The sequence below is a fragment of the Giraffa tippelskirchi genome, chromosome 4 (assembly GCF_054371585.1).
Source record: "Giraffa tippelskirchi isolate mGirTip1 chromosome 4, T2T-mGirTip1v1.2.pri, whole genome shotgun sequence".
Taxonomy (NCBI): Eukaryota; Metazoa; Chordata; class Mammalia; order Artiodactyla; family Giraffidae; genus Giraffa; species Giraffa tippelskirchi.
Window position 1 is genome coordinate 146,334,883 of NC_137278.1, and position 25,952 is coordinate 146,360,834.

The following is a 25,952-nucleotide window of genomic DNA, read 5'->3' on the forward strand; positions in this document are numbered from 1 at the left end:
GACGCCAGATAAAGGGCAATCCTGTTGGCTGAGGCCCATGTCAATCTACACGTGATCCGCCCTTCGGAGGCCAGCCTACAACCAAAGGAGCTGATCTCGCGAGACTTAACAGCGACGGTTAAAGGACCGGGTGGTCAGGGGACTGAGGATGCCTTCATCCGAAAAAAACTTGTTTCCTGTTCGACAGTAAGAAAAAAAGTTTACGATTTTTAAGGCGCACAAGGCCTGGGAGTAAAACTAATTAACAGGTTAGCCTGGGGCACCAACAGAATAATTATTAGGAGACGCTTTCGTTTGGAATCGGACGCGGGGCCTACATGGTCTTAAACACGATGGTGTAATGTTGCCACGTGAAAACCACAAACCCCAGAATTCAGTCGGCATGGTATACTGGGTCAGGGTATGATTGGCTGAAGAAATTTGTAGCTTCCTTATTGGCTCCCGTGTGAGGAGTGACTGCTGGGATTTGTAGTCTGGCAAGGCAGCCGTGCTGGCTAAAACCTTTGGAGCGCGGCAAGCGAGGTTTCCGCAGCAGATTCGAATTTTCTCGTACAGCTGTTTTTGGTGTTGCGGGATGTATGCAGAGCTAGGCTGCTGCGGTCTGGGCAGGCGCACTGCGGCTGAGTTGATGTTCTTGGCAGAGGCCTAGTAGCGACTTCTAGCACTAATCCAGGAATGGGATGGTTGCCTCATTCTCAGAAGGCAACCAGTGCTTCTGCTGGGGACTCTCAGCGTGCATTGAGGAGGGAGACGCCTAAAGCAAGAAGGACGTAATAAAACCAACGGCCACGACCGATGATTGTATTCCGGGCTTACTCCTTTTGTTTAGAATTACTAAACGATTACCTTCTGTGTGCACCATGTGTGGAATTGACAATCCTGCAGCTATTTCATTGTTCCTTAAAACATACACAGACAGCAATGGAGTATCAGATACCAAATCACGTGTGAAGGTGGCCAAGTTTTTATCGCCTTCATTCGAATTGAAAGGCCTTCCTAAAAAAAGAGAGAGAGAGAGAAAGCCTAGTTAAGAGAGAGGAAAATTCAGTCTCAATCTGTTATTGCTCCTGTTGGGCGAAAAAAAATTTAACGGCTTTGAAGAAGGAATTCAAAGGGCCTGGACTCCATCTTAGGCCTGTTCATGCTGATTATGCTTGGCCACCTCTCTAATGGACTCTGAACTCTGTGCTTAGTGCCTGTGGAAATGACAATAGAAGGATAAGACCCCCTCTGGACAGGTCATAAATTCTTATCTGTAACCTCAGGCTTATTGATTATTGACTGTTTGGAATGTAACCTCAGGCTTATTGATTATTGATTGTTTGAACACATAACACATGAATGATGGAGTTATTGTGATTGTATTTACCTTTCCTTTGTTTATGTAAGTCACAAGGAAGTTGGGTGGTGGGTTCAGACACGTACACATGGGGTATAAAAGATTTTCACAAATGCTGGTCGGGGTCCTTGGCTAAGAGGAGACTCTGCCTTGGGCCCGCTGTGTGTAGCACTTCACTATCTGCATCGTCCTTCTGAGTGAGCTTGTTTCCCGGAACGCGTGGCTATAACAGCTTCTTCCAAGTGTTAAATCTCAACATTTCTCTACCGTTCTTTCCTATATCACCAAATGTTAATTTAGTGTCTTAGAAAAGACAGACATAGGCAATAACAAAATATATGAAACATGATCTGTTCTCATCATTCACATTTAAATGTCACCTCATTACTTGTTTACCCTTTTGTATTCTTTAATACTGTTTTCCTCCACAGTAGTACGATATCTCTTCCCTGATTTTACCCAAGTCTGCTATTACTAGGTCCATGAGTACTTCAGCCATAATTCCTTTCTGCTCTAAACAACCTTCTCAGAGTATTTAATATAAACTATACACACACCACACATCACACACAAGCTACTCGTTTAACTTGTGTGAACCCCAAGGCCTAAAATCTCAATAATTTAGTGATAACCCTTTTTTTTTTAGCCCGAATCTAATAAGAACCAGGTCATGTATCTTCCTTTTGTGTGTATAAATCCTTTCATTTATCAATTTACAACTGAACTATAATATTTGTAGTAAAACAGCTTAAATTTAAATCCTGTTTACTGCTACTTATTAACTGTCTTAGGCAATTCGTTTTAAGCTCTCTGAGCCTCTGTTTCTTCAACGGTAACACAATGATGGGCAGACTGTTTCTCCATAGGGCTGGTTTAAGGGTCAAATGAGCCAATGTCTTAGTCTGCCAGGATTGCCATAACAAAATTGGGTGACTTAAACAAGAGAAATTTATTTTCTCAACAGTTGTAGAGGCTGTAAGTCAAAGGTCAGTGAGCCAGTAAGGTTGGTTTCTCCTGAGGCCTTGGCTTGTAGACAGCCACCTTCTCACTGTGTCCTCACATAGCCTTTTCTCTATGCACCCACATCCTCCTATCTCTTTCTCAAAAGGACACCAATCATAGGGCCCCACTTTTTAGCCTCATTTAACCTTAATTACCTCTTTAAATGCCCTGTCTCCAAATACTATCATACTGGAGGTTAGGGCTTCAACATACAAATTTGAAGAGAAGGGGCAGAATTCAGCCCATAGCAAATATCCCATATAAAGTGTTCAGCATGTTGTCTGAACATAATAATAACTAATTTTTTTGCACTTGCAAAGGTCATGCAAAGCATCTTATAAAAGTTGACTATTATTACTATATTCTCTGTCTTGTCCCTATCCCAAACCATCCTACATAACCAGTTTACAGTTCGCCAAAACTTTGTTTTTGTGGTGCTACTCACCAATTTTATAAGTTCCCTAGGTCTCTGCTACTGAATAAAGTCCAAATGTTTGCAATCAGTGACTTCCTTCATCTGTCCCTAATCCTTGCTGATCTTTCTCCTACTATTATAAGAATTGCTCAGGAATTCTGCTTATAGAAATCTGCTTTTTAAGTATGAGAGACGCAGAGAGGTTAAGAAACTTGCCAGAGATAGCAGTGAAAAGCAATCAGGATTAAAACTCAGGCAGTGTTGCTTCAGAACCCATGCCTCCAATCGTCTATACTGGAATGCCTCTCACCTCCCCTGTCTCCCTTTCTAAGATCTTGAACCATGCATCATGTTTAACCTCCAACTACAGTGTAAGTTCCTTAGAGTTTATACCAACTTTAAATCACTTCTGCTCCGTTCAAGTTCTTACCCTGTGCCAAATTCATAGTAGGCACTCAATAGTACTTAATTTTATTTTGTATTCTTGACCACTTAGAGGTTTGATTTGTATATCACTGAATATAGCTTGTCACTCAACAGTGGGAAAACATTTTCCTTTAAGGATCCGTAAGTGCTAAATTAATGATAAGTGCAAAAGAAAATAAGTCTAGATAAGGCTATCTTTTTAGAATTTTCTTTTTGGTCATGGTTATGTTGCAAAACTGAGGCAAGAAATTTGACTAAAGTAAAAAAAAATGGAGTCTTTCAAACTGTTGGGAGGTCCTTCAAATATAAACCAGTAGTTTAGCTTGTTTCTCATTTATTGCGTGTCTACACTGTACCAGACACACCCTCCTGTCTATATCAGGACCATGTTGGGAAGAGAGGATTCAAGGAGAAATGTGGTTATTCGCAGAGTGATGGGTCTTTCCTCCTCTTCCCACTCAAAAAAAAAAAAAGAAAAACCCAAACGAGAAAACAAACAAAAGAAACCCACTTAGAGAAAATGAGTCTCTCAGTACGAAGAGAAGGACCTGGAAAGCTTTGAGGTTTGCCCAAGGTGTTATTCCAGGTGAAGGAAAATATTTGACAGAGTGCGTCAGAAAGCAGTAATCAGAAAACAAAACAAGAAAGAAGCAGTTCATACAGGTACCCCAAAGCTTCAGATTATTCATCCTTTGGTTGGCCACCTATTGATCTATACCTATTTGAGGAGGGCAGAAGAGAAATGGAGGCTAGAGAGGAATATTGCATTACAGCAGCTACATTCCCTCTTATTTTTAAAGATACCCACCAAGGGTGGGTGGCAGTCACCCCTTATAGAGGTGACTTTGTTGCCATTATCCTTCTAGTGCCCTCCCTTTAGTGTGTCAAGGATGCGTGTGTCTCCAGTGGGCAAACTAAACAACTCCTCCAAAGTATTGATAAGTTGGCTGGAGTGCCCTCTCTCTCTGCCATATGAAGACACAGAAAGAAGGTAGTCACCTGCAAGCTAGAAAGAGAGCTCTATGGTATTTTGTTATGGTAGCCCAAGCTGACAAACATCTGCAGCCACCTGATATATTCAAGCATAGAATTTCTTAAGGTTTTACCTATTACCATCTCAAGGGAAAGAGTACCATAAAACATAATTTGGTAATCATTGTTCCATTGCTAATTTTTTTTCTGAACTGAATGCTGAACTGGTAATGTGGAAGAAGAGAGTCTTGGTAGAGAATAAGTTTAGTTGACCTTTATCTTAGTACAGCCTTATGCCAAGTAAATGTGAACCGTACTTACGTCATACATTTGCTGTAAATTGAGTTCTGTACTTACTTCTTACATTTGCTGTAAATTGAGTTAAAGGAACTAAGGAAAATAGAGCTATTTACTCAACTAGTTATTAATTTTTGAAATATTGTTGAATGTCAAAGCTGATATGTTAATAAGGGAAGTAAAGGGTAGTTCTGATTTGTGTTTCAGTGTAGACAGCTTTGCACACAAATGAACAGATACAAAATGCTTCCTATTACAGATCATTTGTCAATACTGAATTCAACTTAGATGCAAACGGAAGTAAATGCTATACAACACTTATCTTAAGATTTATTTCCATTTGAATGAAAACACCCCAACAACTAGTTTTTCCTATAACCTACTGTCTTCTATATAACCGCTACTGCTGCTAAGTCGCTTCAGTCATGTCCGACTCTGTGCGACCCCATGGACGGCATCCCACCAGGCTTCCCCATCCCTGGGATTCTCCAGGCAAGAATACTGGAGTGGGTTGCCATTTCCTTCTCCAGTGCATGAAAGTGAAAGTGAAGTCGCTCAGTCATGTCCGACTGTTCTCTTAGCGACCCCATGGACTGCAGCCTACCAGGCTCTTTCATCCTGGGATTTTCCAGGCAAGGGTACTGCAGTGGGTGCCATCGCCTTCTCTGATATAACTGCTAGAAGTTCTTAATTTTTAGTGGCACTCCAAATCAAATTTAATTGTCATTCTGTGAAGGAATTACTCTTTTAGAGATAGGAATACATTTGCATCATATTAGATAAAATTACAAAGATTAAGTCACAAAGTTTCTTCACATGGAATATCTTCCATGTTTTTCTCACTTTTGACTTTTATAGTAAAATTGACCATCATCTGGCATTTTAAAATTATAACATTTTCTGATATGAACTTATAGAGGCACTGTCAAGGATTTTCAGATAACTAAAAATAGAACTTTATAAATGTAAAGCTGGTTATCAGTTTTGGCAGAAGGATGCAGAAGAAAGGGCTAGAATTCAGCAAATGCTGCATTTTGCTATAAACACAGATGTTTGCTGATGATGATTTGTCCTGTTACTTTAAAAGATAATCTGCTTACTACCAAGTGAAAGTTTTAACTTGGGGTGGGGGAAGGTATGAAAGACTAAAGAGAAATCATGAGCCCACAGAATCAGGGATTGGAAAAAATCAGAAAAAATAAAATTGGGGCAGGGGAAAATTACTAATTTTAGTGAAAACAATGAAGTGGTACTGAGATTCTCTAAGCAATTAATATTTATACAGTGAAATTAGGCCATTATTATCACTTATACTATTAGATAAAATGGTAAAAATATCACATTCTAGAAAAAATGCCAATCATAAAATATATATTTTTCTCTTATCATTTTGGAAAATACAAACTTTTCTGTGTGATCAAGTAAACTCTCTTTGTACTTCATGGAGAATACAATAAAACTTTCCATCAATTTGTTAAGTGTGAGAGCTTTGTTATAATGGATATAGTTATTAACATTTAAGATACGGTACAACCTAGAATTGGTTTAGAAGAAAATGTTTATTGATTGAGGCAAACTATTACTTTTAACAGTATAACCAAAGCTTAACACAGGAAAAAATATTTGCAGAACATTTATTTGACAAAGGACTTGTATTTAGAACTCATATAACTCCGTAATAAGAAGACAGAAATCTATGCTTAAAAATAAGCGAAAGATTTGACCAGACACTTCACTGAAGAAGCTACAGGATGACAAATAAATGAAAAGGTGCTCAATATCATTAGTATCAGGGAAAGATAAATTAAAGCTACATGAGACATCACTACATATTTATCAGAATAGTTAAAATCAAAAAGAGTGATCTTACCAAGTACTGGTGAGGATATGGCAGAACAGGAACTCATGCACTGCTAGTATAGAATGGTTTGGCAGTTTCTTAAAAAGCTAAAATAATCTACATATAACTCAGGTATTCCATTCCTGGGTGTCTACCCAAAAGAAATGAAAGCATATGTCTACACATAGACAAGAACATGATTTTTTCTTACCAGATTTATTTGTCATGCCAGACTGGAAACAACCCAAATATTTGTCAGCAAGAGAACAGATAAGTGCATTGTGATGTACCCATAGAGTGGAATATGTCTTAGAGATAAAGAGGAGCAAATCATTAATACATATCCATGGATGAGTCTCTGAATCATCATTCTGAGTGAAATAAGTCAGAGAAAAGGACATACATAATCTATGAGTCTATTTTTATATAATTTTAGAAATTGAAAGCCGATCTGTAGGGACACAGAGCAGATCAGTGGTCGCCTAGGAATGAACGTGGAGACAGGGACAGATTATTAAGGGCTCCAGGAGAGTCTTGGAATTGATGAAAATGTTTTTTAATTGCAGTAATGATTTCACTTGTGTATACATATGTCAGAACTCATCAATGCATGTACTTTATGTTTATCAAATGTCAATTACATCTCAGTAAAAATGCAAAAATAACGATAAAAACAGAAGCCAAGTTATTTAAAAACAAACATATTTAGAATACAAAAGTCAAAGTAACTTTAGTCTTCTTTCATGAATGTTCCTCAGAAGACAATGTTTGACTTGAGGCATAAGAAAAATAACAGTATTATTACCATGAAGTGAAAGAGATTTTTGCTCCAGAGGAGCAGCAAGGAATTGTATAAAAAGAGTATATATTTCATATATATATATATATATATATTTTCTTTATAAGAAATTTTAGAAACTATAGATAGATACTACCTATAGTTTTATAAATTTTATATACTATATTTATGACAAAGATGTTTATGTGCTAATGCTTCACTTAAAATTACTTAGTACAGTCTCCGAAGGCAACAGAAATAGAAGCAAAAATAAACAAATGAAACCTAATCAAACTTACAAACTTTTGTACAGCAAAGGAAACCACAAACAAAATGAAAAGGCACCCTATAGATTGGGAGAAAATATTTGCAAATGGTGCAACTGATAAGGGCTTGATTTCCAAAATACACAAACAGGTCATACAGTTCAACAACAACAACAAAAACTATCCAATCAAAAAGTGAATAGGAGATCTACATAGACACTTTTCCAAAGAAGACCTACAGGTTGCCAACAGGCAAAAGATGCTCAACACTGCTAGTTATTAGAGAAATGCAAATCAAAACTACAATGAGGTATCACCTCACAACAGTCAGAACAGGCATCATTAAAATGTCTACAGATAACAAATGCTTCAGAGGGTGTGGAAAAAAGGGCACCCTCCTACACTGTTGGTAGGAATGTAAATTGGTAAAGCCACTATGGAAACATTACAGAAGTTCCTCAAGAACTATAGAGTTGCCATGTGTGTGAAAGTTGCTCAGTTGTGTCCGACTCTTTGTGGCCCCATGGACTATACAATCCAGAGAATTTTCCAGGACAGAATACTGGAGTGGGTAGCCTTTCTCTTCTCCAGGGGATTTTCCCACCCTAGGGATCGACCCCAGGTCTCCCACATTGTAGGAGGATTCTTTACCAGCTGAGCCACAAGGGAAGCCACAAGAGTTGCCATATCATCCAGCAATCCCACTGCTGGGCATATACATAGAAAAAACTATAACTCAAAAAGATACAGGCACTCCTGTGTTCATAGCAGCACTGTTAACAATAGCCAAGACACAACCAATAACCTAAATATCCATTGACAGATGAATAGATAAAGAAGATGTATATACAATGGAATATTACTCAGCCATAAAAAGAATGAAATAATGCCATTTGCAGCAACATGGATGGACCTAGTGAAGTAAAGACATACTAAGTGAAGTAAAGGAAAGACAAATACCACATGATATCACTTATATGTAGAATCTAAAATATGACACAAATGAACATCTACTAAACAGAAACAGACTCACAGGCATAGAGAACAAACTTGTGGTTGTCAAGGGAGAGAGGTAGAGGGGGAGAGAAGTGAGGGAGGGATGGTTGGGAGATTGGGGTTAGCAGATGTAAGCTATTATATAGAGAGGGAGTGAACAACATCCTACTGTATAGCACAGTGAACTATATTCAATGTGTGTGCTTAGTCGCTTAGTTGTGTATGACTCTGCAACCCCGTGGACTGTAGCTTATCAGTCTCCTTTGTCCATGGAATTTTTCAGGCAAGAATATTGGAGCAGGTTGTCATTTCCTACTCCAGGGGATCTTCCTGACCCAGGGATCAAATCCACATACCCTGCATTGGCAGGCAAATCCTTTACCACTAGTGCCACCTGGAAACCCAAGTATATTCAATATCCTGTGACAAATCATAATGGAAAAGAATATGAAAAGAATGTATAGACATATATGTATAATTGAATTACTTTGCTGTACAGAAGAAATTAACACATTCTAAATCAACTATACTTCAGTTAAATAGTTAAAATAAATAGATCTATTTATAAGCTATTAGTTTTCTGAACATATAATCAATTACTTTGCCTGTGTTCTCCCATATTTCCAATGGTTCTGGCACATTTCTGCTTAGCTATTGCACAGTTACATTACATTCAATATGTTATACATATAGCCGGTTGATTCAGAGTGTAGGCTCTAACTCATAAAGACCTAGGTTCAAATCCTGGATGTACCACTTAATCCGTCATCTGAACAACTCCTCTAAAACAGAATAATGCTAATAGTATCTAGGATTGTAAGAGATGTATGTAAAATGCTTGGCACAGCTACTTTATAAATAATACCTATTATTAAAAACCAAAATGATTTTTCTCCAAAAAATGAGTCCTCTTGCCTACCACTGCATTTCTTCTCATACGTCCTACAAATATTCCCAGCTCTTAGATGGAAAATCTTGGGAAAATATTTGAATTTTGTATTTTTCTATATTCATTATCTATATTCATTTCAACACCAGTTCTTCATTAAAATATCACTTAGATTTTCCATTTCTAATAAATTCCCAATACAATTAGTCTCTCCAGGCCCTCCTCAATTTACTACCATATAGCATTCATTAAGCCCTAGCCACACTAAATGCTAGCTGGTGATTTAGATAAGCTACTTAACCTCACTAAACTTCAGTTTTCTCCACTGCAAATTGAGGATGACTGTATAATGCACTTAAAGTCCTTTTTTACTGTGCCTGATACAAGAGTAATTGCCTGAAAAATGTGAGTTACTTTTACTATTTCCTAATTCTATTCAATATTTATAATTAATGGTCATTTTAGCTTTTTTGGTTGTCACATCTCGCCATTGCTTCATTGATTTTACAGTTCCCAGAATCCTCTAAACATTTCCATACTTGCACTGGGCTGTGGTTATTCCACTTGTCACTCCCTCCTCATCTTTCACAGTTATTGTATTCCAAATGATTCTCAGCTCTGACTGAACTTAGAATCAACTGAAATGCCTCTTAAAAATGCTCAGCCTGCACCCAAAACCAGTTAAATAAAAATCTCTAATTCTAAAGTGCAACTGGTTTTGAGAACCACAATTTTGTTTTGCTTCTTTGCTTTTGGTTTTGTTGTTCGTGTTTTGCTTTGTTTTGTTTGGCATTTAATTATAGGATTTGCTTTAGGTTCTGAAGATCTTGGAGAAGGGCATGGCAACCCACTCCAGTATTCTTGCCTGGATAATCTCAGGGACAGAGGAGCCTGGTGGGCTACAGTCCATGGGGTCACAAAGAGTCAGACACGACTGAAGCAACTTAGCATGCGCACACTGAGGATCTTATTTGGATCTTGTCTTTATCATAAGACATGCTAGCTACCCCTTGCAGTTACTGAGTTTCTGCAAATTTAGGCGTCATGCAGCAATACCCTTGACCAAATCGTTGGTAAAAAAAAAAAAAAGAAATAAGATAATAATACAAATCTTGGAGAATTAATGAATGAATGCTGAATTAATGAGAAATTCATTAATTTCCTTAATTCATTAATCAGCACATCGGAGAATATCATTAATCAAGTACTTTAATTATAAATCCACACAGGTGCACTGATGATACCTCTTAATAACTGCAAACATCCCTTCTAAATCTTCCTCAAAGGATATTTTGAGAGAACCTGTCAAAGGACTCTATATATTATGCTGCTGCTGCTGCTAAGTCACTTCAGTCGTGTCCGACTCTTCGCGACTCCATGGACTGCAGCCTACCAGGCTCCTCTGTCCATGGGATTTTCCAGGCAAGAGTACTGGAGTGGGGTGCCAGTGCCTTCTCCGCTATATATTATAATCCTATCTAAAACTGATATGAGGTTTATCTGGTATGATTTTCTTAATAAATCTATTCTCTTCCTCATCCCAGTTTTCCTTCCTCAGTTCTTAAAGACTCAACAATTTATTCTAGAGTTTTACTGGGAGTCATAGCAAGCTCTTGATCCCATAGTTTGCAGTCTTTTTTTTTTTATATTTTTAATCTAATCCTATATTTTAAGCACCTTTTCAGTTCTCTCCAAACTCCTAAAGATTACCAATAACTTCCTGGTGGACTGAGATTATATTGTTTGATATCTTGAGATATTGTTCACTCAAGCCTGGAAATAAACAAGAAAGATGAATATTTTTCACTATTTTACTGTGTTAATCTCCATCTCTTCTTATTACCACTAATTTTATTCTTTACAAGTGATGATAAATCTTCATAGAAAAGACAGAAACATACTTAAGGAGTTAATAGAGTTAGGGAGTTAAGTAATTGACTTAATTTTCTCTATTCATAGCATTGTACCATTCACCCCAATGGCGTTCTTACCGACCATTCTTGTTTCCTTAACTTATAAGAGTCATTTTTCTTGCTGTTAATAGTTTTCACAAGCTTCAGAATCTTCTGGGCTTTTAGCCTCACTGACATTTCCATAAATTTCTTGCTACTTCTCAAAATTATTTCTTCCTTTTCCTCTCCTTCTTCTTCTGAATCTTTCCCTCATATTTCTTTTCACATTATTTTCAGAAGTCTTTTAAATATAAATTCATGTACTCATGGAGAATTCTCTGTACATTCATATCTATAATTTTATATTCCTCCCCTTTTCTCTTTCATCACTGTCAATCAGAGGTTGGCAAACTTTTTCTGTAAAGAGATAGACAGTAAATATTTTAGGTTTTCTGGGCCTGCAGTTTCTGTTGTATTTACTCAACTCTGTCATTGCCGCACAAAAGTGGCCATGGAAGATACATAAATAAATGACTGATTATGATCCGATAGAACAATATTTATGGGCACCTATTTTGGGCTTTTATATACATTTCACATGTTATAAAATATTCTTCTTTTGATTTGTTTAATATCATTTAAAAATCTATTTTCAGCTGATGAGTCTTATCAAAACAGGTGGTTGGGTGTAATTTACATGTAGGCTGTAGTTTGTCAGCTCCTGCTAGAGAGGAGTTAAAGTGTTTAATATACACTACAGTCAGTAGGGGAAAGTGATAATAATAAAAATAATCACGTAAATAAACTCTACTCTCTCTTAAACACATTTCTGTTGGAAACTTGTGGGTTAAATTATATGTCCCTAAAAGAGATGTTCTTTTTTCAAGTACTAACCTCTAGTATTTATGAAATATAATGACTAGATTTGGGTCCCCAAAGGCCTGGCATGGTCTTGCAGCTTCTAGCATAGTACCATGTACAAAATGAGGAATCACAAATGTTTGGTAATTTGAAATGATAAAGCAAAAAGAGCTACTTTGAGTATATGTATTCATATTATATATATATTAATGTATAGTTTAAAAAGTCATTGCATTGGCACTTGAAACTTATATTGTTCTTTAAAATATATTTTTGTCAGTTTTTTAAGGAAAAGAATATGGAAAGGAATATAGAGAGAAAGTCAGGGATTACAATAGTGTACTATTCTAGAGAAAAATATTAGGAAACAAGAGAATACAATTTAGGTGGAGAGATACTGAAAATAAAAGAAATTCATTACTTGAGAGAATGGGCTTATTTTATATTCTATGTCTAAAATTTTTGTTCTTCTTTGACTCTTCCCAATACACAATAGATGGTTAATGATACATTAATGGTCAGATGGTTTGATGCTACAATGCTACCACGCCAGGCCTTTGGGGATCCCAGTATAGTGACAATATTTCATAAAATGGTGTCTGCAGAGGGGTTTGGACTCTGCAGTCAGTCAGACCTTCACTCTTCTTTGATCTGTCATCTACAAACTGTGATCTGGGGCAAAATAGCTGATATTATTTTTCAGGCTGATGATTCAAAATGCCACAATATACAACATGTGGACTAGAGGGAAGTAACTAGTTCTGACTATAGTGAGGACGGATTTCAAAGTACTTGAGAAGGAAATAAAATTAGAGGGGGACTTTGAAACAGGGCTAAGACTACAGAAGGTGGAACTGGAATGGGCCCAGGAGAAAACAAAATATTCTTTACTACCCATTGTTGTAAAATATTTATCTTATTATTGGACTTAAATGTTTAAATAATATAAATGTTCTTTCATGACTATATATATATATATCAATCTGCTATTTTGTTGTTTATATTTTATGAAACATCCAAATGAATATGCTGTGGAAAGTGCTCTGGTCTGATATAACCCAAAACATATACATTTTAAACTACCATATATAATTAACCAAAAATTACTTTTAAAGTAAAAGTTGAGGAATTCCACACATTAGTCCCATGCCTATCCAGTAGATTTTTTAAAAATAAATTTGTATTAAAATCTTGTATAACCCTAAATCTATTTTACTGGCTGCTCTCAAACTGGCTTTAACTTTGTTTTGAGCAGAATATTTTCTACAATATGACAAACAACTTAGATACCAGGAAAATTGTTTTTCACCATTGCACACAGCCTCTAGAAATATTGTTCTTGAGAAAATGTGGTATTTTTTTCAAGTGTTGCCTCATCCTGTTCCTAACAATTAAAGACATCAGGATAGTTGCTAATCAGGGGACTTGTAGATTTGAAAGAAAGTACAGGCTAGCCTGTACTTTTCCTGTCCAGGCCAGCGGTTCACTCAATGGGAACAGGGTGGGTGGGTGCCCTCTGGAGATTATTCAAAACAACCCATGGAGATACAGCCAGAAAGTAGGAGAAATTTGCTTTACATATTTGTATTTAAAAATTCTACTTGTAGAAGTTTTATTATGTGTATCATTTATTAGTATTACTAAGAACATGGATACAGTTTGTAAATGAATACATCACCTATGTTGGAGAGATGTGTTCACTCATTTTTAAATGTTAGGGGTATGCAATTAAAAACACTGGGTGGAGGTTAATCATTACACCCCCTTCTTCCCATTTTCCAGATGCAGCATCAGTCCAAGAGAGCCTGGATTACATCATTCTGTCGGCTGTGGGCACCATGCCGGTGCTCTTGTCAAAAGCTGCTGTGGTCCTGAAACACTGCACAAGGAGAATTTGTGCCTTTTAAATCTTGGGTTCTGGGAATTATGCCAGGGTTGGCTACACAGCAGGAAAAAGCCAGACCCACGAAGTCATTCAACATATCTTCTCCCAGAGACTAGATACACTTGTGAGCTAGATTTGGACTTTTGTACTTGCTTCATGGGCATAGGTGTTCTGTTTTGCTTTGTTCTGTTTTAAACCTGAAATTACCCTATATCCCATGGCCCTGGTTTTAGTAAGTATCCTTGTACTGTTCTGATTTGTCAGATTGAGGTTGTCAATAACAAAAAATAGTAACTTCATAATGAAACAAAGTACACCGTTGTTGTTTATTGGATCATTTTGCATCTCAAAGAAAATATAACGGATGATAGTGACAGGCTTCTTTTACCTGCCATAGCTCCAGAAGTTCAGTTCAGTTCAGTCGCTCAGTCATGTCCGACTCTTTGCGACCCCATGAATTGCAGCACCCCAGGCCTCTCTGTCCATCACCAACTCCCGGAGTCTACCCAAACCCATGTCCATCGACTCAGTGATGCCATCCAACCATCTCATCCTCTGTCGTCCCCTTCTCCTCCTGCCCCCAATCCTACACAGCATTAGGGTCTTTTCCAATGAGTCAACTTTTTGCATGAGGTGGCCAAAGTATTGGAGTTTCAGCTTCAACATCAGTCCTTCCAATGAACATCCAGGATTGATCTCCTTTAGGATGGATTGATTGGATCTCCTTGCAGTCCAAGAGACTCTCAAGAATCTTCTCCAACACCACAGTTCAAAATCATCAATTCTTCGGTGCTCAGCTTTCTTTATAGTCCAACTCACATCCATACATGACTATTGGAAAAACCATAGCCTTGACTAGACGGACCTTTGTTGGCAAAGTAATGTCTCTGCTTTTTAATATGCTGTCTAGGCTGGTCATAACTTTCCTTCCAAGGAGTAAGCGTCTTTTAATTTCATGGCTGCAATCACCATCAACAGTGATTTTGGAGCCCAGAAAAATAAAGTCTGACACTGTTTCCACTGTTTCCCCATCTATTTCCCATGAAGTGATGGGATCGGATGCTATGATCTTAGTTTTCTGAATGTTGAGCTTTAAGCCAACATTTTCACTCTCCTCTTTCACTTTCATCAAAAGGCTCTTCAGTTCTTCACTTTCTGCCATAAGGGTGGTATCATCTGCATATCTGAGGTTATTGATATTTCTCCCGGCAATCTTGATTTCAGCTTGTGTTTCTTCCAGCCCAGCGTTTCTCATGATGTACTCTGCATATAAGTTAAATAAGTAGGGTGACAATATACAGCCTTGACGTACTCCTTTTCCTATTTGGAACCAGTCTGTTGTTCCATGTGAAGTTCTAACTGTTGCTTCCTGACCTGCATACAGGTTTCTCAAGAGGCAGGTCAGGTGGTCTGGTATTCCCATCTCTTTAAGAATTTTCCAGTTTATTGTGACCCACACAGTCCAAGGCTTTGGCATAGTCAGTACAGCAGAAATAGATGTTTTTCTGGAACTCTCTTGCTTTTTCGATGATCCAGCAGATGTTGGCAATTTGATCTCTGGTTCCTCTGCCTTTTCTAAAACCGGCTTAAACATCTGGAAGTTCACGGTTCACATATTGCTGAAGCCTAGCTTGGAGAATTTTAAGCATTACTTTACTAGCATGTGAAATGAGTTAGAATATGAGGTGCTTAATAAAATTTTTGAGTAGTAATGTAAAATGTTGCATCTATTTGTACAGCTTGTAAATAATAGCTATGTGGACAAAATGGCCTTCCAACAAATACATAATTATATAGGGACAGTTTATGATTTTAAGATATAAACATCATTTTGTGTTTTTTCTTTGAAATTTCTGAATTGTTATTTGGCAGCACAGAGCATCGTGAGAGATAGAAGTAAAATGCTCTCTAACAGCAGCGTAAGGCAGTAATAAGACTTTGGAGTTGGACAGAAATGCATGAGTTAGAAAAGAAGATCTAGCTTAACTAGCCTATTTAATATAAGAATAACAACTTCTAGTTCATAGGTTTATTGTGAAAACAAAATGGAAACACGCAGGTACAAAACCACTCACCAGCTGGCCAGTGGGTAAGTGTTCTGCTGGAGGAGACGTCTGACAGTGATGCTGTGCTAACCTGTTGAAGGTCTTAGAACTGTCAAAGGACCATACCCTTTTCTGGAGACTGAAAGAAAGATTGTGAGAAATAAGCAGTAGTGTTTGCATTTGGGGGGAAAGAAAGGTTACTCTCACCCTCTAAATGTTTCCTCTCTTTTCATCCGCAGTATTCAGCTCCACAGTTCAGAAAAAGAGCAAACTGTTCTCAGAAGTTAACATGCTTAATGACTGTCATTCCCATGGAAACTTCTGAGGAAGTCATGCTGATCTAGGGTAATTGATTATGTATAGAATCAGATACAAAATTCAGCTCTCCCTGCTTTTCAATCTATGTCTGCTTCTTTTACATCCATCAAGGATTCAGCCAGGCCTTTGCTTGTGCTCATAAGAAATTCAAAAGATACTTAGCCTATTATGTTCACAAGCAGAACTTGGTCTTTATTCCTGTTTATCTCTACCAAATCACTTCACCAATCTTCTTCATAACATACTCCTATACTTCTGCACTTGTGTAAAGCTTTGGGCCAAGAGACAAGCAGTTCCAACCACACTGCAGTAACTGAATATAGTTTTGTCTTCATTGTTAGCAGTCATGATAAAAGAAAATTTGTGTCAAATAGCTTAGAGAGTGGTTAGTCACATCAGAATTCCTTTTTTTTTTTTTTTAATTTTATAAATTTATTTATTTTAGTTGGGGGCTAATTACTTTACAATATTGTAATAGTTTTTGCCATACATTGACATGAATCAGCCATGGGTTTACATGTGTTCCCCTTCCTGGACCCCCCACCCACCTCCCTCCCCATCCCATCCCTCTGGGTCATCCCATTGCCCCGGCCCTGAGCCCTTGTCTCATGCATCGAACATGGAATGGTGTTCTGTTTCACATATGATAATATACATGTTTCAATGCTATTCTCCCAGAACGTCCCACCCTCACCTTCTCCCTCAGAGTCCATAAAATTGTTCCATGCATCTGTGTCTCTTATTCTGTCTTGCATATAGGGTTATCGTTACCATCTTTCAAATTCCATATATATGCATTAGTATACTGTATTGTTGTTTTTCTTTCTGGCTTACTTCACTCTGTATAATGGGCTCCAGTTTCATCCATCTCAGTAGAACCGATTCAAATGTATTTTTTTTAATGGCTGAGTAATATTCCATTGTGTATATGTACCACAGCTTCCTTATCCATTCGTCTGCTGATGGACATCTAGGTTGCTTCCATGTCCTGGCTATTGTAAACAGTGCTGCGATGAACATTGGGGTACACGCGTCTCTTTCAATTCTGGTTTCCTCGGTGTATATGCCCAGCAGTGGGATTGCTGGGTCATATGGCAGTTCTATTCCCAGTTTTTTAAGGAATCTCCACACTGTTCTCCATAGTGGCTGTACTAGTTTGCATTCCCACCAACAGTGTAAGAGGGTTCCCTTTTCTCCACACCCTCTCCAGCATTTATTGCTTGTAGACTTTTGGATAGCAGCCATTCTGACTGGTGTGAAATGATACCTCATTGTGGTTTTGATTTGCATTTCTCTTATAATGAGTGATGTTGAGCATCTTTTCATGTGTTTGTTAGCCATCTGTATGTCTTCTTTGGAGAAATGTCTGTTTAGTTCTTTGGCCCATTTTTTGATTGGGTCGTTTATTTTTCTGGAATTCAGCTGCAGAAGTTGCTTGTATATTTTTGAGACTTCAGGCTCTACTACAAAGCCACAGTCATCAAGACAGTATGGTACTGGCACAAAGATAGAAATATAGATCAATGGAACAAAATAGAAAGCCCAGAGATAAACCCACGCACATATGGACACCTTATCTTTGACAAAGGAGGCAAGAATATACAATGGAGAAAAGACAATCTCTTTAACAAGTGGTGCTGGGAAAACTGGTCAACCACTTGTAAAAGAATGAAACTAGAACACTTCCTAACACCGTACACAAAAATAAACTCAAAATGGATTAAAGATCTAAACGTAAGACCAGAAACTATAAAACTCCTAGAGGAAAACATAGGCAAAACACTCTCCGACATAAATCACAGCAGGATCCTCCATGTCCCACCTCCCAGAATATTGGAAATAAAAGCAAAAATAAACAAATGGGACCTAATTAAAATTAAAAGCTTTTGCACAACAAAGGAAACTATAAACAAGGTGAAAAGACAACCTTCAGAATGGGAGAAAATAATAGCAAATGAAGCAACAGACAAACAATTAATCTCAAAAATATACAAGCAACTTCTGCAGCTGAATTCCAGAATTCCTTTATTATTAGCTTCTTGAAGAAAACAAAGGGCTGGTTGAGAAGCAGGAAGTTAAAATGTCAGGGGCTCTTAAGCAATGAAACAATGGAAAAATAATCAATTTACAAAACTTTTATTTACAGAAAATTTGTCAGGGCAAATTTACCTCTGTAGACTCCTGGATCGCTTTCAATTTGCTTTAATAATATTAAAGAGTTTTTTATAGACTCAATAGCTTAGTATATAAATGATTCTGCTAAAAAGATAAATATTCAGAATCAAGTTAACTTTAAAATCTCTTTCATATATGAAATGAAACCAACCCCTGGGGGATGTCAACTAAAAAAAATGCACCTAAAAATTGAGAATTATGTATTATTCAGCAGACTTTCTGAGGACTTCAAGCCCAAGAGAAAGCCTCTCTGCTCAGAGACACTGCTCCCAAGAGGTAGGGGAGGAGTCAGGATATATAGAAATTTTGCATCAAAGGCCAGGTAGTCTGGAACTTCAAAAGATTACTGTTAAAGAAAACCAGACATCTCACGTTGATGAATTTAGCATTTCTTCTGTGAAGATGCAAGAGTCGGGGCTCGTTGAAAGCATTCCTTTGATATGCACCTTAGCTATCTATGGCCAGTATCCTCCTCTTTCCCATCCTCATTCCCCTCAGGCTGTGGTGGCTGATGGCTTGAAAACCACAGCATCCGTTGTTTGCTTATATGGCTGGCAACATTTTTCATTCACAGGGGCAAGGTGAACCCAAAACACTAAAAGGGGTTCTTATAAATAAGGAGAAATATTTAGAAAACATGGCAAAGAAGTTTTTGCTTCCTCATCAGTCTTTTCGATCAACATCTAACTGAAAGTCAATGATCTGAGTGGTTCTGGAGTCTGGTGGTGTCAGAATTAGTTAGCGGATTAGTCTTCATTGTGTCTTAGCACAGATCTTGCTCTCAGCTGTGCATCGCTGTGTTGCTTTTGGACCACGTTAAAATAACAGTTAAGAATAGTTGTTCTTTGCTTGAGCTTAATGACATCACAGAATTTTCGAGTTTTGCTTCTGGGCCACTATCAACTTACTGATTCAAATGAATTAGGACAGGTGGTATGACAGACCAATCAACCCCAATATTTCTTTTTTACAATCTGAACTCCAAAAAAGTGAACACTTAGAGCTATAGGCTTTTGACATGAATCTTATGGAGTATAGAAGAAAAATATCACCCAAAGCAGGGATTTTCAAATATATTTTTTTTACCATGTCACACGTTAAGAAAAATATTGTATATCACAACTCAGTGCAAGCAAACTTGTAGATACAGTTGGCTCATATCCATGGATTTGCATCCTCAGACCAAACAACTCTGGATCAAAAGTTTGATATATACAGTATATTTGATATATTTTATAAATGTGACTGTATATATACACACATAGGCATGTGTTAAAAATTTTTTACACAACATGAGAGTTACCAGTTAAGTTTTACTTGGGGCAAAATGAGGACTGCAGCCTGGGAGACAGCATTTCAGATAGCTCAGAGAAACTGCTCTGAGGAGGTGAGGGAAGGAGCTAGAATATATAGGAGTTCTGCAACAAAGGACAGGTAGTAAGGAACAACAAAAGATTACTGTTAAAGAAACCACATATCTCAAGTTATGAAATGTAGTGCTTTTCTGGATATGAAAGATGTAAGAGTCTGGGCTCATTGAAATCTTTACTTTGATATGCACCTCAGCTATCTGGGGGCTTCCCTGGTGGCTCAGTCAGTAAAGAATTCACCTCACCTGCAATGCAGGAGACCTGCTCTTGACCCTTGAGTCAGGAAGATCCCCTGGAGAAGGGAATGGCTACCCACTCCAATATTCTTGCCTGGAGAACCCATAGACAGAGGAGCCTGGTGGGCTACAATCCATGAGGTCGCAAAGAATGTGACATGACTGAGCAAGTAACACCTTCACTGGCCAGTATCCTGTTTTCACATCCTGAGTTCCTTGGGGCTCATCATATGGAGTGGCTGCAGGGAATGACTGCAGTCTGATGGCTACTAGATGGCAGGTATTCTTTCTTTTCTGAGTTCCCTCAGGGCTCATCAGCTCAGCATCCATGGTGGCTGCAATTGCTGGTGACTGTGACATCCTTGTTTACTAACACGGCAAGAAATAAATCACTGTGGACAGTGACCATAGCCATGAAATCAAAAGAGGCTTGCTCCTTAGAAGGAAAGCTATAACAAACCTAGACATTGTAATAAAAAGCAGAGACATCACTTTGTTGACAAAGATCCCTATATTCAAAGCTATGGTTTTTACAGTAGTCATGTACAGATGTGAGAGTTGGACCATAAAGAAGGCTGAACCCCAGAGAATTGGTGCTTTTGAATTGTGGTGCTGGAGAAGACTCTTGAGAGTTCCTTGGACTGCAAGGAGAACTAACCAGTCAATCCTAAAGGAAATCAGTCCTGAATATTCTTTGGAAGGACTGATGCTGAATCTCCAATACTTTGGCTACCTGATGCAAAGAGCCGACTCATTGGAAAATACTCTGATGCTAGGAAAGATTGAAGGCAGGAGAAGAAGGGGATGACAGAGGATGAGATGGTTGGATGGCATCGCTGACTCAATGGACATGAGTTTGAGCACACTGTGGGAGATATTGAAGGACAGGGAAGCCTGGTGTGCTGCAGTTCATGGGGTCACAAAGAGTCAGACACGACTTAGCGACTGAACAACGCCAACAATTCCATTTCTCATATGTGTGATACTATGATTTATAAGTAAGAAATATATATGTGGTCTTCTGTTTCTGGCACAGAGCTCCTAAAACTGTTGGAATTTCCTGAGAGCTGAGTGCAATCAAGGTGTCTCTTGTCATGTTAATGAGCTGACTTCTAGAAAGCACCTAAGAATGGGAGTTGGTTGCCTGCTCAGTCTACTGTGTGATTAGAGGATTGGAACTTTCAATCCCACCCCACCTTAACCTCCAGGAAAGAAGAGGGGCTGGAGGTTGCATCAATCACCATGCCCAGTGAATTAATTAATCATTCATCCCGAGGTAATAAAGCCTCCATAAAAACCCAGAAGAATGCAGTTTGGAGAGCTTCTGAGCTGGTGAATACCTGGTGATTTGAGGAGGGTGGCATGGAACAACACACCCTTTCCCCACACCTTGCCCTTTCCATCTCTTCCACCTGTCGTCTCTGAGGCATCTACTTTTATAAAAATCTGGTTATCTAGTCAGTAAAGCCTTTGACTGTGTAGATCACAACAAACTGTGAAAATTTCTTAAAGAGATGGGAATACCAGACCACCTTACCTGCCTCCTGAGAAATCTGTATGCAGGTCAGGAAGCAACAGTTAGAACTAGACATGGAACAACAGACTGGTTGCAAATCGGGAAAGGAGTACATCAAGGCTGTATATTGTCACCCTGCTTATTTAACTTATATGCAGAGTAAATCATGAGAAATGCCAGGCTGGATGCAGCACAATCTGGAATCAAGATTGCTGGGAGAAATATCAATAACCTCAATAACCTCAGATATGCAGATGACACCACCCTTGTGGCAGAAAGTGAAGAACTAAAGAGCCTCTTGATGAAAGTGAAAGAGGAGAGTGAAAAAGTTGGCTTAAAATTCAACATTCAGAAAACTAAGATCATGGCATCTGGTCCCATCACTTCATGGCAAATAGATGGGAAACAATGGCTGACTTTAATTTTGGGGCTCCAAAATCACTGCAGATGGTGATTGCAGCTATGAAATTAAAAGATGCTTACTCCTTGGAAGGAAAGTTATGACCAGCCTAGACAGCATATTAAAAAACAGAGACATTACTTTGCCAACAAAGGTCCATCTAGTCAAAGCTATGGTTTTTCCAGTAGTCATGTATGGATGTGAGAGATGGACTATAAAGAAAGCTGAGTGCCGGAGAATTGATGCTTTTGAACTGTGGTGTTGGAGAAGACTCTTGAGAGTCCCTTGGACTGCAAGAGGATCCAACCAGTCCATTCTAAAGGAAATCAATCCTGAATATTCGTTGGAAGGACTGATGTTGAAGCTGAAACCCCAATACTTTGGCCACCTGGTGCAAAGAACTGACTCATTTGAAAAGCCCCTGATGCTGGGAAAGATCGAAGGCAGGAGGAGAAGGGGACGACAGCGGGTGAGATGGTTGGATGGCATCACCGACTCAATGGACATGAATTTGAGCAAGCTCTGGGAGTTGGTGATGGACAGGGAGGCCTGGCATGCTGCAGTCTGTGGAGTTGCAAAGAGTCAGACACAAATGAGCGACTGAACTGAACTGAAAAGGTCCATAATTCCCACTTTGTCCTACCAGGGGTAGAGTCTGTGTAGTTAAGGTTTATTTCCCCCAACTTTCTGGATTCCTCTAATCTTGCAGTCCGTGGTTAGAAATAGGTTTTTCTATAGCTGTGTGGGCAGTTAGGTGATCATAATCAGGGAGCACTTCTGTCTGTCATAGCAGAACTGTGGCGAGGTGGATGTGACAGAGCTTGGACTCAGAAAACTGGGTTTGTAGCTTCCGCTCCTTGTGTATTACACTGCCTTGAGAAGAAAACATTTTACTTCTCTGAGCTTCAGACTAATAACAAACATATAGGGTATTGTCATGTGTCCGATATAGTACTTGATTCTAAAAGACATAGATGACTAAATAATAGTTGCTGCTGCTGCTGCTAAGTCGCTTTAGTCGTGTCCGACTCTGTGCGACCCCATAGACGGCAGCCCACCAGGCTCCGCCGTCCCTGGGATTCTCCAGGCAAGAATACTGGAGTGGGTTACCATTTCCTTCTCCAATGCATGAAAGTGAAAAGTGAAGTCGCTCAGTTGTGTCTGACTCTTCGCGACCCCATGGGCTGTAGCCCACCAGGCTCCTCCGTCCATGGGGTTTCCCAGGCAAGAGTACTGGAGTGGGGTGCCATTGCCCACAACCCTAATATAAAAATGATAAAACTAGAATAATGTTCTCATAGTATTATTACAAGAATTAAAAGGGAGCAAACAGGGAATATCTAGCACACATAATAGGATTATTTTTGTTTCTCTCTTTTTGCATTTGAATCCATTTGTTTATGAAATAGCACAGAAACTTTGAAAAATGCAAAAACATCTCTGTTCCACTAAATGAATTATTAAAAAAGCAAATACTCATTTAACGGAAACCAAGATATAGGAGTAGAATATTGCTGTTTACCCCAGAAATCCCTCTTTGCTTTATCAAATCACAACCCTTCTCTCCCAGAAGGTAGCCACTTGCTTGACTTTTATAGTTATCACTGTCTTGTTTTCTTCATATGTGTGTGTGTGTGTATACATTGTTATTGCTGTTCAGTCTCTCAGTCATGTCCAACTCTTTGCAATCCCATGGACTGCAGCACGCCAGGCTTCCCTGTCCTTCACCATCTCCCGGAGCTTGCTCAAACTCATGTCCATTGAGTCGGTGATGCCATCCAACCATCTCGTCCTCTGTCAGCCCCTTCTCCTCCTGCCTTCAGTCTTTCCCAGCATCAGGGTCTTTTCCAATGAGTCGGCTCTTAGCATTAGGTGGCCAAAGTATTGGAGCTTCAGCATCAGTCCTTCCAATGAATATTCAGTGTTGATTCAGGTTGTGTGTATAAATATATGTATATATAATTTTTAACCACACAGGTGTGCCTCTTAAATATTACAGTGTAGTCTGATTTTGAACTTTAGATACAATTGTTTTTACTTTTAAAAAGTAAGTAAAAGTCTTCTTTTACTTACACATTATTATTATTATTTGGAGTATTTTAACTTTTTTTTTGATTTTTTAATGGAGGATAATTACTTTACGATATTGTGATGATTTTTGTCATACATCAGCATGAATCAGTCATAGGCATACTTGTGCCCCCTTCCTCCTGAACCCCCTCCCATCTCCCTCTTTGCCCCATCCCTCCAGGTTGTCACAGAGCACCAGCTTTAGGTTCCCTTCATCACACATCAAATTCCCACTGGCTAACTGTTTTACATGTGGTAATACATATGTCTCAAAACTTTTCTCTCAAATCATCCCACCCTTTCCTTCTCCTGCTGAGTCCAAAAGTCTGTTCTTTGTCTGTGTTTCCTTTGCTGTCCTGCAAGTAGAATTAATGGTACCATCTTTCTAGATTTTTACTCTAGATTTTACTTTCTACTCCACATTCAAGGTCAGGAGGGGCCGTCGTGAGTAGACACCCCTTGTCCAAGGTAAGGAGCAATGGCTGCACTTTGCTGGACCAGCCGTGAAGAAATACCCCACGTCCAAGGTAAGAGAAACCCAAGTAAGTCGGTAAGTGTTGCGAGAGGGCATCAGAGGGCAGACACACTGAAACCAAAATTACAGAAAACTAGCTAATCCAATCACACGGACCACAGCCTTGTCTATCTCAATGAAACTAAGCCATGCCATGTGGGGCCACCCAAGATGGATGGATCATGGTGGAGAGGTCTGACAGAATGTGGTCCACTGGAGAAGGGCATAGCAAACCACTTCAGTATTCTTGCCTTGAGAACCCCATGAACAGTATGAAAAGGCAAAAAGATAGGACACTGAAAGATGAACTCCCCAGGTCAGTAGGTGCCCAATATGCTAATGGAGATCAGTGGAGAACTAACTCCAGAAAGCATGATGGGATGGAGCCAAAGCAAAAACGATACCCAGCTGTGGATGTGACTGGTGATAGAAGCAAAGTCCGATGCTGTAAAGAGCAATATTGCATAGGAACCTGGAATGTTAGATCCATGAACCAAGGCAAATTGGAAGTGGTCAAACAGGAGATGGCAAGAGTGAACGTCGACATTCTAGGAATCAGCGAACTAAGATGGACTGGAATGGGTGAATTTAACTCAGACGACCATTATATCTACTACTGTGGGCAAGAATCCCTTAGAAGAAATGCAGTAGCCATCATGGTCAACAAAAGAGTCCAAAAGGCAGTACTTGCACGCAATCTCAAAAACGATAGAATGATCTCTGTTCGTTTCCAAGGCAAACCATTCAATATCACAGTAATCCAAGTCTATGCCCTGACCAGTAATGCCGAAGAAGCTGAATTTGAACGGTTCTATGAAGACCTACAAGACCTTCTAGAACTAACACCCAAAAAAGATGTCCTTTTCATTATAGGGGACTGGAATGCAAAAGTAGGAAGTCAAGAAACATGTGGCATAGCAGGCAAATTTGGCCTTGGAGTACAGAATGAAGAAGGGCAAAGGCTAATAGAGTTTTGCCAAGAGAACGCACTGGTCATAGCAAACACCCTATTCCAACAACACAAGAGAAGACTCTACACGTGGACATCACCAGATGGTCAACACCGAAATCAGACTGATTATATTCTTTGCAGCCAAAGATGGAGAAGCTCTATACAGTCAGCAAACTCAAGACCGGGAGCAGACTGTGGCTCAGATCATGAACTGCTTATTGCCAAATTCAGACTTAAATTGAAGAAAATAGGGAAAACCACTAGTCCATTCAGGTATGACCTAGATCAAATCCCTTATGAGTATACAGTGGAAGTGACAAATAGGTTTAAGGGACTAGATCTGATAGAGTACCTGATGAACTATGAACAGAGGTTCGTGACATTGTACAGCAGACAGGGATCAAGACAATCCCCATGGAAAAGAAATGCAAAAAAGCAAAATGGCTGTCTGAGGCGGCCTTACAGATAGCTGGGAAGAGAAGAGAAGCGAAAAGCAAA

The 25,952-nt window shown here is 38.9% G+C and overlaps 1 pseudogene across 2 annotated transcripts; it reads left to right on the top strand.

Annotated features, from left to right (window-relative positions):
- Positions 1 to 100: 100 nt before the first annotated feature.
- On the top strand, positions 101 to 25,952 carry LOC145545395 (protein CFDP2 pseudogene; annotated as a pseudogene). 2 transcript variants are annotated; one of them, XR_014082043.1, is made up of 4 exons: positions 101 to 186; positions 13,756 to 14,090; positions 16,143 to 16,248; positions 24,417 to 25,952. The product of XR_014082043.1 is annotated as a protein CFDP2 pseudogene, transcript variant X2 (transcript). The 2 variants fall into 2 exon arrangements; XR_014082042.1 differs by lacking the exon at positions 16,143 to 16,248 and having other exon boundaries at positions 101 to 248.